Source organism: Peromyscus leucopus, chromosome 12 (genome assembly GCF_004664715.2).
Source record: "Peromyscus leucopus breed LL Stock chromosome 12, UCI_PerLeu_2.1, whole genome shotgun sequence".
Taxonomy (NCBI): Eukaryota; Metazoa; Chordata; class Mammalia; order Rodentia; family Cricetidae; genus Peromyscus; species Peromyscus leucopus.
In genome coordinates, this window is record NC_051073.1 from 70,052,413 (window position 1) to 70,067,736 (window position 15,324).

The following is a 15,324-nucleotide window of genomic DNA, read 5'->3' on the forward strand; positions in this document are numbered from 1 at the left end:
ATTTAGCTATCACGCTTCTACCTTAAATATTTTATAACGTGATAGTCTTTTAGATTTGTTTAGCAGTATACATTTCAATTTTCTGTTTTACATTTTAATTTTATGTAAATACTATAAAGCGTTACTAGTTACATTTTGTAGCAAGGGTACATAGGCAATACTAGTCTCAGTCAGTATTCTGACTCTACATTGGATGTTTCTGAGATGTCCTAAGAACTTCCTAATAACCCTGAAGTTGATTCTTTCTCTGCCCATCAACATTTGGAATAGGAGTTTTTGCCAGTCCTCTTGGTGGCCCACCAGAATTGAAGATGGTATCTTGTTTCCAACGACATCCGACATCTCAGTTGCAGTCTGTAAAGAAAACGAGCCAAGTCTGAGCTGGAAGCTTCCTCCCTGTGGTCTAGTTTTCAAAGAGCCATAAGGTGCTCTGCAGGATGCTGGGGGAAAAAGATAACAACAGTCATGCCCCACTGCGAACCTGTGAATTTAAAACCCCAAATGCCAGGTGAGGTATGTTGAGCCCTACCAAGCTCCAGCAGACATCTGCAAGCCGAGGGCATTACAGACAGTCATGACTAGACTTGGTGGGTCACAGAAGAAAATGGATAGGCATGAATGTGAGAAATAGATTTGTAGAGAAGACCGGAAGTAGGTAGAGGAAGAAAGGAGTTGAGAGAGCGTGGAGGATGAGATGGGCCAGTATGCATTATGTACATGTGTGAAACTGTCCAAGAACAAATTAGTTAAAAAGCTCAAAACCTTAAAAAATTTCAAAGGATTGGAAAAGGGAAAAATGCCCTGCTATTTTTAAAAGTTTTTTTACTCAGTGATTGGAAGGTGGCAATCAGTTAATGAGTGATGATTCTCATCTAACAATGGTGCCAGGCTTGCTCTTTTGTATTTCACTGTGGTATCTTTTTAATAAATCTGTTTAAATTTAGAGCATCATGGAATGGCATTATATCAAGTATCAGCATAAAGCAAGTGAAATTGAGTAAAAATATTTAATATTTGAACTTACAATGCAAAAATAATAGAAACAGGAAAGTCAAGAATTGTGAGGATATTACACCTTTAACCACCCACAGAAAAATGAATATGGCAGGCTAATGGACTGGCCCAGGGTTCTAGAGACAGTGAACCACAGTTCTAGCTTTCTTTTAGAGTCAGGGTCTCCAAAATCAGTTTTGGGGTTTCCAATATGAAGTGTTTTATCCTCTGCAAATCAGGCAAGAAGACCCATGGAGTTTACCAAATGAGAAGCAGGGAGCCCTGCCAAAATTCCAACCAGCTCCGCACAATTTCTGGGCATCTGCCGAGGGCCAGGGCCTGTGCCAAGTGTTCTGGGGCATAGAGTTGAGTAAGTCATGGTCATTGCTCTCACATTCAGTGCCGAAAGGAGGAACACATACGAGCCACCGGATTCCAGGGCCGGCTGCGATAAGTGTTATCTTAGATCCGCGGCGGAGACAGGTCACACGACTGGAATAGCATGAAGTCAGGCCTGAGGCTGAGGGCATGCTGTTATTTAGAAACCCTATCAGGTTCATCTCACCACTTGGCAATGACCCCCAAACCCTGCAGTTTCTTGTCCCAGGAGCGCTGGCTCAGGATGATTCCACCCGCCTCCCCTGGAGTTTACTGTTAAGGCTACTGGTGTTTGAGGATGTCTAACGACAGCGGAGGAAAAAGCCTTGTTCCCCTTTCTTTTTAAAGTACTATTTTCTAAGCTCCCTGATACCATGGCGGAATGGCCCATTTAGAGGTCTGTATCTCTCTTCTCTCCTAGCATGTCGTGAGAGAGGTGCCACATCCTGGAAATCCAGCTTTTTAATCTATCCAAAAAGTGAACGAAGCCCCAAATAGGTACATAATCTCATTCAGTTTTGCCCTAGCTGCTTGCCGGTCTTTTTCTTATCAGGACTGGACAGTGCCAGCAGACAGGGACCCCGTGGCCTACCACTTGACCTCCTAGAACACCTCCCCAAAGCTTGGACACATGAAACAGCCCAGTTCACTCGAACTGAATTCAGCCTTGCTCCACTCCTTCAGCTCTTGTCCATTTGCAAAGCAGCTGCCAATTTTCCAAAGTGCCTTTAAGCCTGAATTTAAAACTGAAAGGCAAGAAATCAGACCTTTCTGTACCAGATATTGTATCATTATCAAGCTGGTTTAAAATATGGAGCTTTGGCCGGGCGGTGGTGGCGCATGCCTTTAATCCCAGCACTCGGGAGGCAGAGCCAGGCGGATCTCTGTGAATTCAAGGCCAGCCTGGGCTACCAAGCGAGTTCCAGGAAAGGCACAAAGCTACACAGAGAAACCCTGTCTCGAAAAACCAAAAAAAAATAAAAAAAAAATTAAAAAACCCTGTCTCGAAAAACTAAAAAAATAAAAATAAAATACGGAGCTTTTTTCTTTTATTTCATTAAGAAATTTTCTATTAATTTTACATATCAACCACAGATCCCCCTCTCCTCCCTCCTCCCTCTCCCCAGCCTTCTCCCCAACCCACCCCCTACTTCCCACCTCCTCCAAGGCAAGGCCTTCCATGGGGAGTCAGCAGAACCTGGTACCTTCAGTTGAGGCACGTCCAAGCCCCTCCCCCTGCATCAAGGCTTTGTAAGGTGTCCCACCATAGGCACTGGGCTCCAAAAAGCCCACACAGGCACCAGGGATGGATCCTGACCCCACTGCTATACTAGGCTCTCTGCATAGGCGAGACAGTTGTGTAGCTTGACCTGCTTAAGGACCCCCCCTGACAGTGAAAATACAGAGCTTTTAAGGAGGAATTAAGTTGGATGAGAAAAGGAAAGAAGACAGCAGAAATGAGAGGTCTGACCTGGACACTGTCTGTGATTTTTGGAAGCCTCGGCCCACTCTGAGACCTATGCCCCTTTTGAGGGGCCCATCTCTTTATGTATGCTTCTCTTTGAACTCCCTCCAACAATAAGAACAGTCATGATTTCTGGACTCGTAGCTTACAAAGGATTGATTCTATAGAACATAAAGATAAGTCCATGCTTTCAATGTTGCAGCTCCATGATCAAGACCTATCTGAACAGAAGGCAAACTGGAGCTGAGGAGCGCTCCACCCCAGACGTGTTCTGAGGGCAGCACTGACCTCTACGGCTGACTATGATATGAGTCATATGCCTGCGGTGAAACTGAGACTCAAATTGACTACTGTGGCTTTGGAATGGGCTGCTCTCTGATGTGAAGAGATCCAAGGAAGCCACAGGTTTAGGCTTCTGCTCGTGGTTTTCAAACCAAGCAGAGTTCAAGGGAAGTTTTCTGGGAAAAGCTTCCCACCCTTTGCTATTCACCCTTCATTGCAGACTGGTCTTGTTCACCCACGGATTGTTCACCCAGATACCTCCTAACAGTGGCTCATCAACTCAGGAAGAAAAATCGAGTTGGAGATTCAGGTCATCTTTCATCTCATCGACTATCAGCAGCTCTGTTGTGTTGATGAAGTTCAATGTAATCCACAGCCTCTTTGGCTTTCTAACCCTGGTAACACATGCCTTTATAATTTGATCACACAACTGGTTCCTTTTCATGACTTTTAGAGATAATCAATAGTCAAATCTGAGAGACTTTCTGCTAGCATGGTAGATATAACACTATAAAATTTAGATTTCACCACCATTTACTTAGACAATTATTTTAATATTCTTCATAGGGTTCAGAAGAGACAGAGGCTCATGGAGCTCAGGCTGACTGACCTTGAACTCACTGTACAGCTAAGGTTGACCTCAACTTCCAGATGCTCCTGCTGTTACCTCCTAAATTCTGGGATTGAACATGTGTTCAGCCAAGCCTGGCATCATTTATCATATGCTCCCTGAGCTACTTCATAGGCTCATGCCCCTTTATACTCATGTTAGACCTCTGTCCACACACCCTGAAGGGAATCCTGCTAACCCTCACCCATCCCTCTTTCTGAACACTGTAGGTAGAGTTTTCCTGCCTTGCCCACAGTCAGGACAAATCTTTGTCACCCGCCAGTCCCACAGCTGCTCAGACCCAACCAAGTAAACACAGAGACTTATATTGCTTACAAACTGTATGGCTGTGGCAGGCTTCTTGCTAACTGTTCTTACAGCTTAAATTAATCCATTTCCACAAATCTATACCCTGCCATGTGGCTCGTGGCTTACCGGCATCTTCACATGCTTCTTATCCTGGCAGCGGCTGGCAGTGTCTCCTTCTGCCTTCCTGTTCTTTCTTTTTCTCCTCTCTGTTAGTCCTGCCTATACTTCCTGCCTAGCTACTGGCCAATCAGTATTTTATTTATTGACCAATCAGAGCAACACATTTGCCATACAGAACATCCCTCAGCAGAACACTGGCGCCCAAGGCATTCTGCAATCCCACATCTTCAGCCATTCTAGTTGTATTGTTTTCCCGACTGTGTGAACTGTGTATTATTACCCAAGCCTGTCCCCACATACACACACACACCTTTGGAAGATTGCTAACTCAGTACAGCTGTCCTAGTTTTCAATGTTTCATCAAAACTTAACTCCATTCTCCAAAACACAACTTAAATGAGAGTTCCCTGTTACTCATTGATTAGACAAGATATCCATCATTTTCTGATCACCACAGGCCGTTGTATTTTCCTCCCGGGTAACGGCACTAATTGCATGTCACCTAATTTCATCAGGTGTATATTTCTGGTAGACTCTCAAACACAAGGACTCTGCTTTGCTCACAAGCTTGGTCATTGGTGGCTGGGAGGGAAGTGAGCTAGACCAGAAGCAAACCTGGACTGGGGCTCACCAGGTTGAGAGAAAATGCTTAGATCAGTGGCCAAGCAGCCCTGACAAGCCCATTCTGGGCATTCATGTGTCAAAGCACACTCCTGGGATTATGTTCCTCATCCTGGCTCGCCTGTCAATGTGCATCACAGGGGAGCTCAACACAGAAGAATACCTCAATAGCAGCATGGGTGCCGCTGCATGACTGTGGGCCATCTTGAAGAAACGTCCATCACAAAGGAGAAGGTAGAGCTCCAGGGCCACCTTAGATGTTGTGTGTATGCTTCCTTCTTTGATTTTGTCTGAGAAGCAGCCAGCTATAACATGGCTACCCTTCACTGACTTTCATAGAAAAGAATGTTTCATGGTAATCTGAAAATTCCAGAGCTAGGTGGAGCTTTAGAAAAAAAATGCCATTCAAAGCAAGGAATCAGCTTCCTCCAAAGTACAAATTTCAGTAAGCCACTGAACCATAATAAAATCTATTGATTCTGCTATCCAGCATGCCCCTTGTCTAGTGTTATTCTAAGCATAACTATTGACTTAGTCAAGGATTGGGCAGGCCGAGATACCTATATTTAAGTAGTATTAATCTTAGAATAATAAATGATGATTGGCTCGCCAAATTTAAACCCAGGCCTTGCTTGCCCATGGTAAAAATAATATCAGGCATAGAATTTGTGTATCTGTCACCCACACAGATACTCTGCCTAGGGGCAGGGCCCCTCAGATTTGCCTGCTCATCACACAGCACACAGGCATGAATCCACCTAAAGAGTTAATCTGTTGGCTAAACTGAATTGAAGGGACACAGCCTTGTGATGTTTCAGAGCTCTTCCCCAGGTAGAAGTTTTCATTATAGTCACCATGGGGTTTCTGACTTGACCTTGCCAGGTAAAATTCCTCTTGCAAAAGAATTAATTTGTTCCATGCATTCCTAATAATCATTCAACCCCACAGCACAAGAAACTGGCTTCTCGGTCCAAATACCCAAGCTTTTGGACACAAAGTGAGCACACTGTGCCCAGCCAGCCTCAGAGCAGGGACAGTGTGTGCCTTGGGCCAAGGCCTGGCCCTCTGTCCTAGCAGCTGCACCCCGAGGATGAAGACCAGGGACATGGCCACCTGGTGCTTACCCTCACCTTCCACCTGACAGGAAGATGGTTTAAACTTTCTCTTGCACAATGTGTTGGAGGTGGAGGAGGGAGGGAGACAAAAAGAAACAGGCAGGTTGATTTCATCCGCCTTAGAGCAGCACCCCAGTATTTCTTTGAGAATAGATGTTTGGCAGCTTAAGCGTAGCATGCTCGGACAGATTCTACTTACCAGGACATCTGAGCAGACTTCAGGCTTCTCCTCCCTTCCTCCCTCCCTCCCTCCCTCTCTCCTCTTTCTCCTACCCTCAGGAAAGAACTTTGTTAATCGGATGTTAACAGAGGTTTATGGGTTTCATTTCAGTAAACATGAACTTTTCTTCAATATTAAGTTCTCAACAGATAATAGGAAATAAGCATGCTGCACATCTCTCTCCGTGTTTAAAAAATATCTGTGGTCTATTTTTTGTTTTGTTTTTTTTGTTGTTGTTGTGTTTTTTCCTGTTTATAAGAGTAAAATGCTCATTTTAAGAATTTGGGTAATTTTATTATATATACATACATATGAACCATACATTCACTTAAACATACTATTTGATGTAAGCAAATTTGCTTGAATATACATACATATATGCGTTTATCCACATGTGTGAAGACATATATATTCATGTATGTGTGGGGGTATGCATGTGTGTATGCGCACATCCAGTAGAGGTCAAAGTTTGATGCTAAGTGTTGTTTCACATGAGCCATGGTGATTTTTGAAACAGGGTCTCTTACTGTGACTGGGGTTCCGCAGTTTGGCTGGCTGATCCAGAGGCCTGCCTGTCTTCGGCTCCTCAATACTGGGATTATAAACATACAATAATGGCATATTCATGATTTCATGTGCATTCTGGGGACTGACTTCAAATCCTCCTGTTTTCACTGCAAGGAATATACCAACTGAGCTAACCCCTAACACCTTGAGTATATATTAAAGACTTTTAGAACATTAGTACACAGAAGAACTCTAGTTGCATATGCTTACATTATAAAATCATGATACCAAAATTGGTTTAACTCTATATTTGTGGACATTCAGAATCCAGTTCTTGGTTACTACATGAATGGTATTACATTTCTTGCTCATGATCTTTTGCTGAAGGTATTCATAGGGGAGAAAATGAGGATTAAAGAAAAGAAAGAATTTTCTTTTTATTGTGTGAGCAATGACTGAACTTGGATTCACAGACAAAAGCCAGTGGATCCAAGGTTGAACTATATGGGAGGTTTGAGGCTTATAGAAAGTGAGGAAGGAAAGGTAGATTCTGAGGCTACAATTGGCGGTTCTCTTGGCTCATTACAGCCCACAGTTTACTGTTGCCAAAATTCCTCCTTATTAAACAACCTTCCCTGAGACACTCAGACTTTAATTGAGCCATAGCTTTTTAATTTTCTCATCCCTTTAATTACAATCCTAAAGCACCCAGAGACCCATATGGCTCAGTCCATGAACCACAGTTCAGCTGGTGTAGTTCAACAGGTAAAAGTAATTACAGAAAGTTTATTCTTTACCTTTATCCTTGTAAGGACTTCGAGGTGGATCCAAAGAACTAATCCATAGCAAGTGTTACAAAATTTTAGAAGATACTGAATCATATAACAATTATAATACCATTGTCTCAGGCCTTTCATCATGTCTACCAATTCACTAGCCTCAGCAATCAGACTCATTAGAAGGGAAGAATGGGGACGAGAATGGGGGCTTCTGCTTTCTTGGATGACTAGAGGAGGCTGGCACTTTTGTAGCACAGAGTAGTTCATTATTTCCGGTCTCCACATGAATGCTCCTTCAATGCCTCCTGGACCTGGAAAGCCAGGAGCTGTGCCAGCTCTTATAGGAAAAATAATTTTAAGGAGAAAACCGCTCCCATGGAGCAAGTTGGAAGTTTGTTGAGGGGACAACCAAATGGTGAACTGGTTGAGAATGACTTGGTTTCCCATCACAAAACCTCAAGTTCTGTTTCATCAGTCCCTACTTCCTTGTTTCTGTTGCATCATGGGAGTGAGGATACAGTCCAGGCCATGTGTGTCACCAGCAGCAATTCAGCTGAAAGATACAGGCAAAGAATGCCCGTAGAGAGTACAAATACTTTTAAGGCCTAGCTTAACCACTAGGACTTTGTATTTATAGTTAGACTAATAACAGCCTTTCGTATAGAGTGGTAGCTAAACAATTATTAAAGGAATTATATGAAAGATAAGTACCAGCGCATTTTAAAATAGAAATAACAGGTCTAGATCAGTTGGTCGGAAAGGGCTAAGGAAAGGAACAGAAGTTAGAGGACTAAGAAGGGGCTCCCCTTTCTTGTCCAATAGAGTACGTATCTCCAATTAGCATCACTTACTGTCATGGGCCTAGGCTCCTCTAGAGCTTCTCCGCTACTTAGTGAGTGTTTACCATGAACTACATGACGTTTATGAATAGTAATCAAACGTGGAACACCACTGAAGTTACCATGAGGAAAAGCCGATCCTATTTGCAGTGTAGTTTCTAGATTTTATTCAAAACTGTTAGAACCACGGTGATAAATGACATGGTGATAAACTGCTACAGTAGACATTTTTACCTCTCCCAGCTACAAAAGCAAACCCAGTCAGGCAAACAGCAGGCAGAAAGATGCCTGGGCTCTGCATTTACCTCACAGGTTTCCCCTGCACTCTACCCACGGGTCCAGAGTTTAAACAAAGAATATGGTCTCGAGGTCTCTTTTCCAGAATTATTCAGTTTAGCAACTGCACTGATCATTTGTAGTTCATTTCTTAGATATCTGTCTGTTTCATATTTTAGAACTTTAATATTCTAACAATTGGGTGAAATGGTTTCTGGCATCTGGGAATAAATTGTCTGCTTTCTATGACATTTACTAAGAGCCAAGGAGTTGGTTGAGTTCATTAGTCAGCTATGCATAATTTCCATGTGTTTTCCTTCAATTTTATACTGAAACATCTAATTTTCCAATCTCTTATAACTTTATGTAAGTTTTAATCTCCTATGTCATATTATCTGTTCTAACATACAATATGAGTCATTTTCTGCATTTCAATTTTATAGTATCGATAGAAATTAAGTTACTATAAATATATATCTAATATTTTAGGGCTTGGAGGTATTTTCATCCTCCTAAACTGTTGAAAGTTGGTCTCCAGTGTCACCTCATGGTGAGGTGTTGGCTGCTGGCAGCTGTAAGAAATGTTGTGTTGTAAGGGCAAAGCCCTCAGGAGGAGTCAAAGATGCTCTCAAAGGACCCGGGTAATTCTCAAAGCAGTCAACAACTCTTATTCTTACAGGATCAAGTCATTGCCAAGAGATGGTGTTGTTACAAAGCAAAGTGCCACTTGTGAGTGTCTTCCCCACTAGCCTGCCTTCCTACATCTTTTCTGTGATGTAATGATGCTACACGAGGCTTGTTATGACATGGTCACTGGATTTTGGACTTCTAGCTGCCAGATCTATAACAAAGCCAAGTCTTCTTCTCCAAATTACCCAGTATCAGGTGTTTTGCCCAAACTGAGAATGGACTAATATAAGAATGATTAGAAAGCTATCATTACCTAAGAGTTCTAGTGATCTGGCAACTGCAGTAAAATGCAAGAATGCCTTCCATGTAAACATTAGGAAACACTGAGAAATCATTGTATGCCATCCAGTTTTGTTCTGAATACTTCACAACTACATGTGTCGTTCTCACAACCAACCTGTAAACTGAAGAACTCTGGCCTGTTTTCCAAAGGAATCAAGGTAAATTCTCAGAAGTATCTACATGCACCCCTAATACCACACGCCTAGCGCCAGACCATGTCCAACTGAATAACTTTCCCTCTAGGATTAAAACATGGGAACGGAGATGCCATTGACATTCATTAAATTCTTCTGCTGCTGATGTTGGTCACTGTGGCCAGTATATGAACCTAGAATGAAATGCTAGTTAATTTCACTTATCATTGTTGGATTTATCCGTGTGTGGCAGAGTCAAAATTTGAAGCTTCATTAAATAAAAGTAGAAACAATAAGTCCATTACTGCTACAGCAGACATCAATTTTCTTCCTTATGGATTGACTTTAACTTGACAACTTCTCTCAGTGTTCTTATGCAAATGTGGAATCTGAAGTCCCCTCCTCCCCGATCTCCTCCCCCACAATGTACTTGCTTACAATGGAAACAGTCTCCCTAACAGAAGGCCCTGCCTGGAGAGAATTCTATCTCAATACTGCCAGATAACAAGATGACACCTTTCTTTTGGTGACTGTGAAGGGTCTCTTCCAAATAATCTTATTAACAATATGCTCTCACATAATACTTGGGTAATGGGGTACTTACCACACTTGGTTTCCCTCAGTTTTTAGTTTCTCACCTTGTAGGTTAGCCAAACCAAGGACAACACAGTTCATGGAGAGACGGGAGATACTTGTCTTTTACCTATTTTAGACATTTCACATTCTTTCCTTAAGGTTTGAAAATTGAGGCCTGTTGTAATAAAACATCACAGCCGAAAGCACCTTGGGGAAGAAAGGGCTAATTTTATCATACAATGCTCAGGTCACAGTCCATCACTGAGGAAAGTCAGGGCAGGAACCTGGAGGCAGAAGCCATGGTGACTCCCTGGCTCCTCATGGTTTGCTCAGCCTGCTTTCTCACACAATTTGAGACAACCTGCCCAGAGGTAGCACCACCCACAGTGAGCTGGGTCCTCGCACATGAATAATTAATCAAGAAAATGCCCCACAGCCTTGCCTGTAGTCTTGTGGGGACATTTTTCTCAACTAAGGTTCCCTCTTTCCAGCTTATATCAGTTTGACAAAACCTAACCAGGACAAGATTTTTGTCACACTGATAAATCTGCCTTATAATTTGGTTCTAGTTGAGCGGGGCTTGGTTTTGCTTTGAATACAGCTGCTCACCTCCCAAAGCAGCATCAAGTCTGCAATGTAGTTTCAAAATTGCTAGAACTGAAATTAATGCATGGACAGGCTCAGTGTGCCCCAAAGACCTGCCCAGTGCCACTCAGAGTAGCTAATCCTGTATGATGTAAGTATGGTTCCAGACTAGGAGACCCAACGTCTTCTCAGACGTCAACTCCACTGTACACAGTTAACCTCATCTTCAGATGAGGTAGTCTTCTAGAGAAACGCCTCTTGCATAACTTGGAAATGGCAAGGTGGCAAGAGAGTGTAGCTGGTTGGTTTTGCTCTTTTGGAGGACCTGCCACCCAGCTTCCAAATAAATCACACATAGAGGCTTATTTGTTTCCTGCCAGCTTTTCTTAACTTTAAATTATTCCATCTACCTTTTGCTTCTGGGATTTTTGCTTTTCTAACTTCTGTAAATTTTACTTTCACTCTTATCCCATGGCTGACTGTGTGACTGGGTGGCTGGCCCCTTCTTTTCTCACTCCCTGATCTTTTCTTTCCAGACTTCTCCTGTTTATTCTCTCTGCCTGCCAGTCCTGCCTATTCTTTCTCCTGCCTTGCTATTGGCCATTCATCTCTTTATTAGACCAATCAGGTGTTTTAGGCAGGCACAGTAACATAGCTTCACAACGTTAAACAAACGCAACACAAAAGAATGCAACACATCTTTGCATCATTAACAAATGTTCCACAGCATAAACAAATGTGAAATGAACACATGTTCAAATAATATTCCACAGTAAGAGAGTGCATTACTAAGTGCCCAAACATAACTCTCTATGTGGCTGTACTGTAGAGAAGTTGTACACACAGCTGATATCCTTTTGGGACTCTTTTTTTCCTCCCCCCACCCATCTATAAAATGAAAATATTGACGTTTTTTCATTGTTTTTTTTGGGGGGGCGCGTCTTTTTTTTTTTTTTTTTTTCAAGAAGGACTAGTCAGAGCCTCCCATACATCATGTTCTATTCTTCTAACTGGTGTTACAGACATGTGTGAGGGTGTGTCCACTGCTCCCAGGTACAGAACAACTGGTGGGGAAGATAGGCTTTATAGCCAATGATAATCATTGAATGGACGATCTCTTATGACTCTACTAGCTTTGTATTAAAATGGGTTTCTCCATTTTCTTTATTACAAGTGGACCTCTATTATGCACACTTTCACGAGCAAAGCAGCTTTAGAAAAGTTTGTCAGACACATTCCAAAGAAAATTGTTAATTAAAAATTCCCTATCCTGCCTACGAATCATAACCACAGCCACCAAAGCACAATACAGGTACAGTAGTGGCCCACATACCTTGGTGGTAACCAACTGGTCTCTAATTGAACTTCAGAGCCATCCAACAAGAGGGGTACCATGCCTGGTCCTGGAGACCTAGCTAACTACTCAGTACAAATGAAATCATAGTTAGTGGAGGAGAAGTTACAAGTGCTAATTTACTAAACCAGCATAATCTGTAATAACAATCTGTACAATTTTGTTCTCATACCCACAGATAACTGTAATAGTCACCCTTCATCCAGCAAACTTTTCTTTGCAACATACAGATAGCACTACAGAAAACTACACCCCACCAATATGCAGAGCTGTGGAGTCCAGGCTCAATGAATATATCTACAAACACTCTTCCTACACCTAAGGGAGCATTTAAGAAGAGGTGGGGCAGAAGGATTCTAAGAGTCAGAGGATGAGGAATGCTGCTGTGAGATTAAGTGTCCTGGTGACATCAGAAGCTATACCCATAAAATCTCACCAACATGTCCACCCCAATGTGAGCTGAACAGGAGGGTACCAGATGAACTTGCCAAACTGGACAGAGAAAACCCTAGGAGGCTTCAACCCTACACCACAGGCAAATGAGTATGCTGGGAGAGGGAGAGGAAGTCTTCCACAGGGAAGAGCATGCCAACTGGTTGTCCAGTGCCAAACCATGATTCCTAAAAATATATAGACATATAACATTATATGGACTTGATGGGTAATATTCAGGAATATATATGTACATACAAATATATATATATGCTAGCAATAACAATTGATGTAAAAATAGGCCATGAATTTGAAGGAGAACATGGATGTATGGAAAGGTATGGAGGGAGGAAAGGAAAGGGAGAAATGTAATTAAAATACAATCTCAAAAGTAAACAACAAAAAGAAAACCTATAATACATGTAATTGTATGTGGAAATGGACATATATAGTTTTAATGTCCTTTCTCATCTAGACAAACAACGATCTCTCCAAGAGCCAAAGACTATCTAATAAAAAGCCCAATACCTCAATTCACTGGATTATTTCTTTCTAGATGAAATTTTTCTGTTCCCAAAGAACATTTTCTCAGGGTAAACTTTCTCTAAGGACACTGAGTTACAACATGCAGCAGCCACTGTGGAAGTGGTTCAACCAGGCTTCTAAATTCCTGTGTCAGTAGATGCTCCCATGATTCATGATTCCTTCCAGGGTTTGTTCTGGAACAATATCTCATTATGTTTATTGTCTAGAGAGCTCGTGGTCAGACTTAGGGCTTTATGTGTGCTAGGCAAGCACTCAACCACTGAGGGCCATGCTGTCCATGAACCTTGCCATTTTGGCCTTTCTCAGGAGAGAACTTCATCCAAACCCTCTTGCATTACCAGCTCATCTTCATGCACTCCACTGGCTCATGGACAGCCTGAAGTTATAAAAGTCACAGTGACTGTCAGGAAAAGAATTATGTGTGACCTCGCCACAAGTTTCTCTTTGGTTTTAATTTTTTAAATTAGTTTTTTAAATAATGTATAGAATAATGAGTCTCACTGCAGTGTTTTCTACTTTTAATATTTATATAATAGATAGATAGATAGATAATAGATAGATAGATAGATAGATAGATAGATAGATAGATAGATAGATAGATAGATTGTGTGTTGCCAGCATGCATAAAACCATGGCCTTTCCATTTATGAACTCTTCCAAGCTTTGCTAGCAGGTATGCTGATTATTTATTCACAGCCCTCCTCCCTCTCAGAGAGCTAATCTCATTCCTGCTTCATAAGGCTCGATAGCAAGGATGCCAATATGTAGTGGTTAAGGGGTCAGTAGGAGGGGAGCTGTGGAGAAGGCTTCCAGGTCTTTTAAAACTAAAAGAGGAGGGAAAACCTTTTATCTCTCATAGAATGAGGCCATGGTACCACAGTATGATACCTAGTGACAGGTCAGCCATCTTGCGACAACCCTGGAGATGACGAAAACCAGATACAGGGAAGCTAGGGATCAAAGAATTGGTGCTGACTGAGTAGCTCAAGTCACCTGTCTCATCCGGCTACTGTGCTGGAACTGGAGGTGATTCATGGAGGGTTCTGTTTGCTTGCACCCAAGGGTTCCCTGACAATGCAGTACAGTCTGGGAGCAAGTCTATATTTACCATATCTTATGTTCCCTCCTGCCTCATTCCAGTGAGACTTCTGTCACTGCCCCATGACAGTGACATTGATCATTAACTACTCACTTTGTTTTTGCTATCATATATATGTATATGTGTGTGTGTGTGTGTAGAATATATCATAAATATTGTAAGTAAATGTTAATTTTTTTCAGTTCATTTTTAAATTTTTTTTTTTTTTTTTTTTTTTTTTTTTTTTTTAGTTAGCAAGCACAGTATTACGTTTCATGATGTCTGCTTTCTTCACAAATAAATACAGTTCCATTGGGTATATGTACCACATCTTTATTATCCACTCATTTGCTGACAGGCACTCAGTTTGGCTCCACTTCCCTGATATTGTACATAGTGCAGTAATAAACACCGGAGGAGCGAGTGAGTATCTCTGTGATAGGATGTAGAGTTCTTGGTGATGGTCCCAGGAGAGATGGAGCTGGATTATATGGAAGTTCTCCTCGTACGTGTTTACGTTTTGAGAATGGCTGAACTAGATTACTTTTCTCCCAGCAGGGAATGAGGGCTCCTCTTCCCCTGCATCCTCACCAGCATTTGTTGTCATTTGAATTTTTTAATCTTAGCCATTCTGACTAGAACGAGATGGGATGTAAAAGCTGTTTTATTTGCATGTCCCTGATGGATAAGGATGTTGAGTACTTTTTAAATACTTAATGGCCATTTGTGTTTCTTTTGAGAACTATCCATTCACTGGCGCATCTGTGAACTGCCATTTGGATATCTAGTGAATAACTTTTCCAGTTCTTTATGTACTCAGGAAATCAACCCCCTGTCTGGAATAGAGTTGGCAAAGGTTTTCTCTGATTGCTATCTGATTGCTCTGCTGGTAGTTTCCTTTATAATGCAGAAAGATTTCAATTTTGAGTAGTCCTCTTTGTTGATTCTTGGGACTATTTCCTGCGCTGTTCGAGTCCTGCTCGGAAAGTTTTGTCTGTACCTATATACTGAAGCACACATTGCTTATGTTTTCTTCTACAAATTTCAGCATTTCAGGTTTTAAATTAAGGTCTTGGATCCACTATGAATTGAAGTTTTATATTCTGAAATAAGGCCAGACCTCAATCACCAGT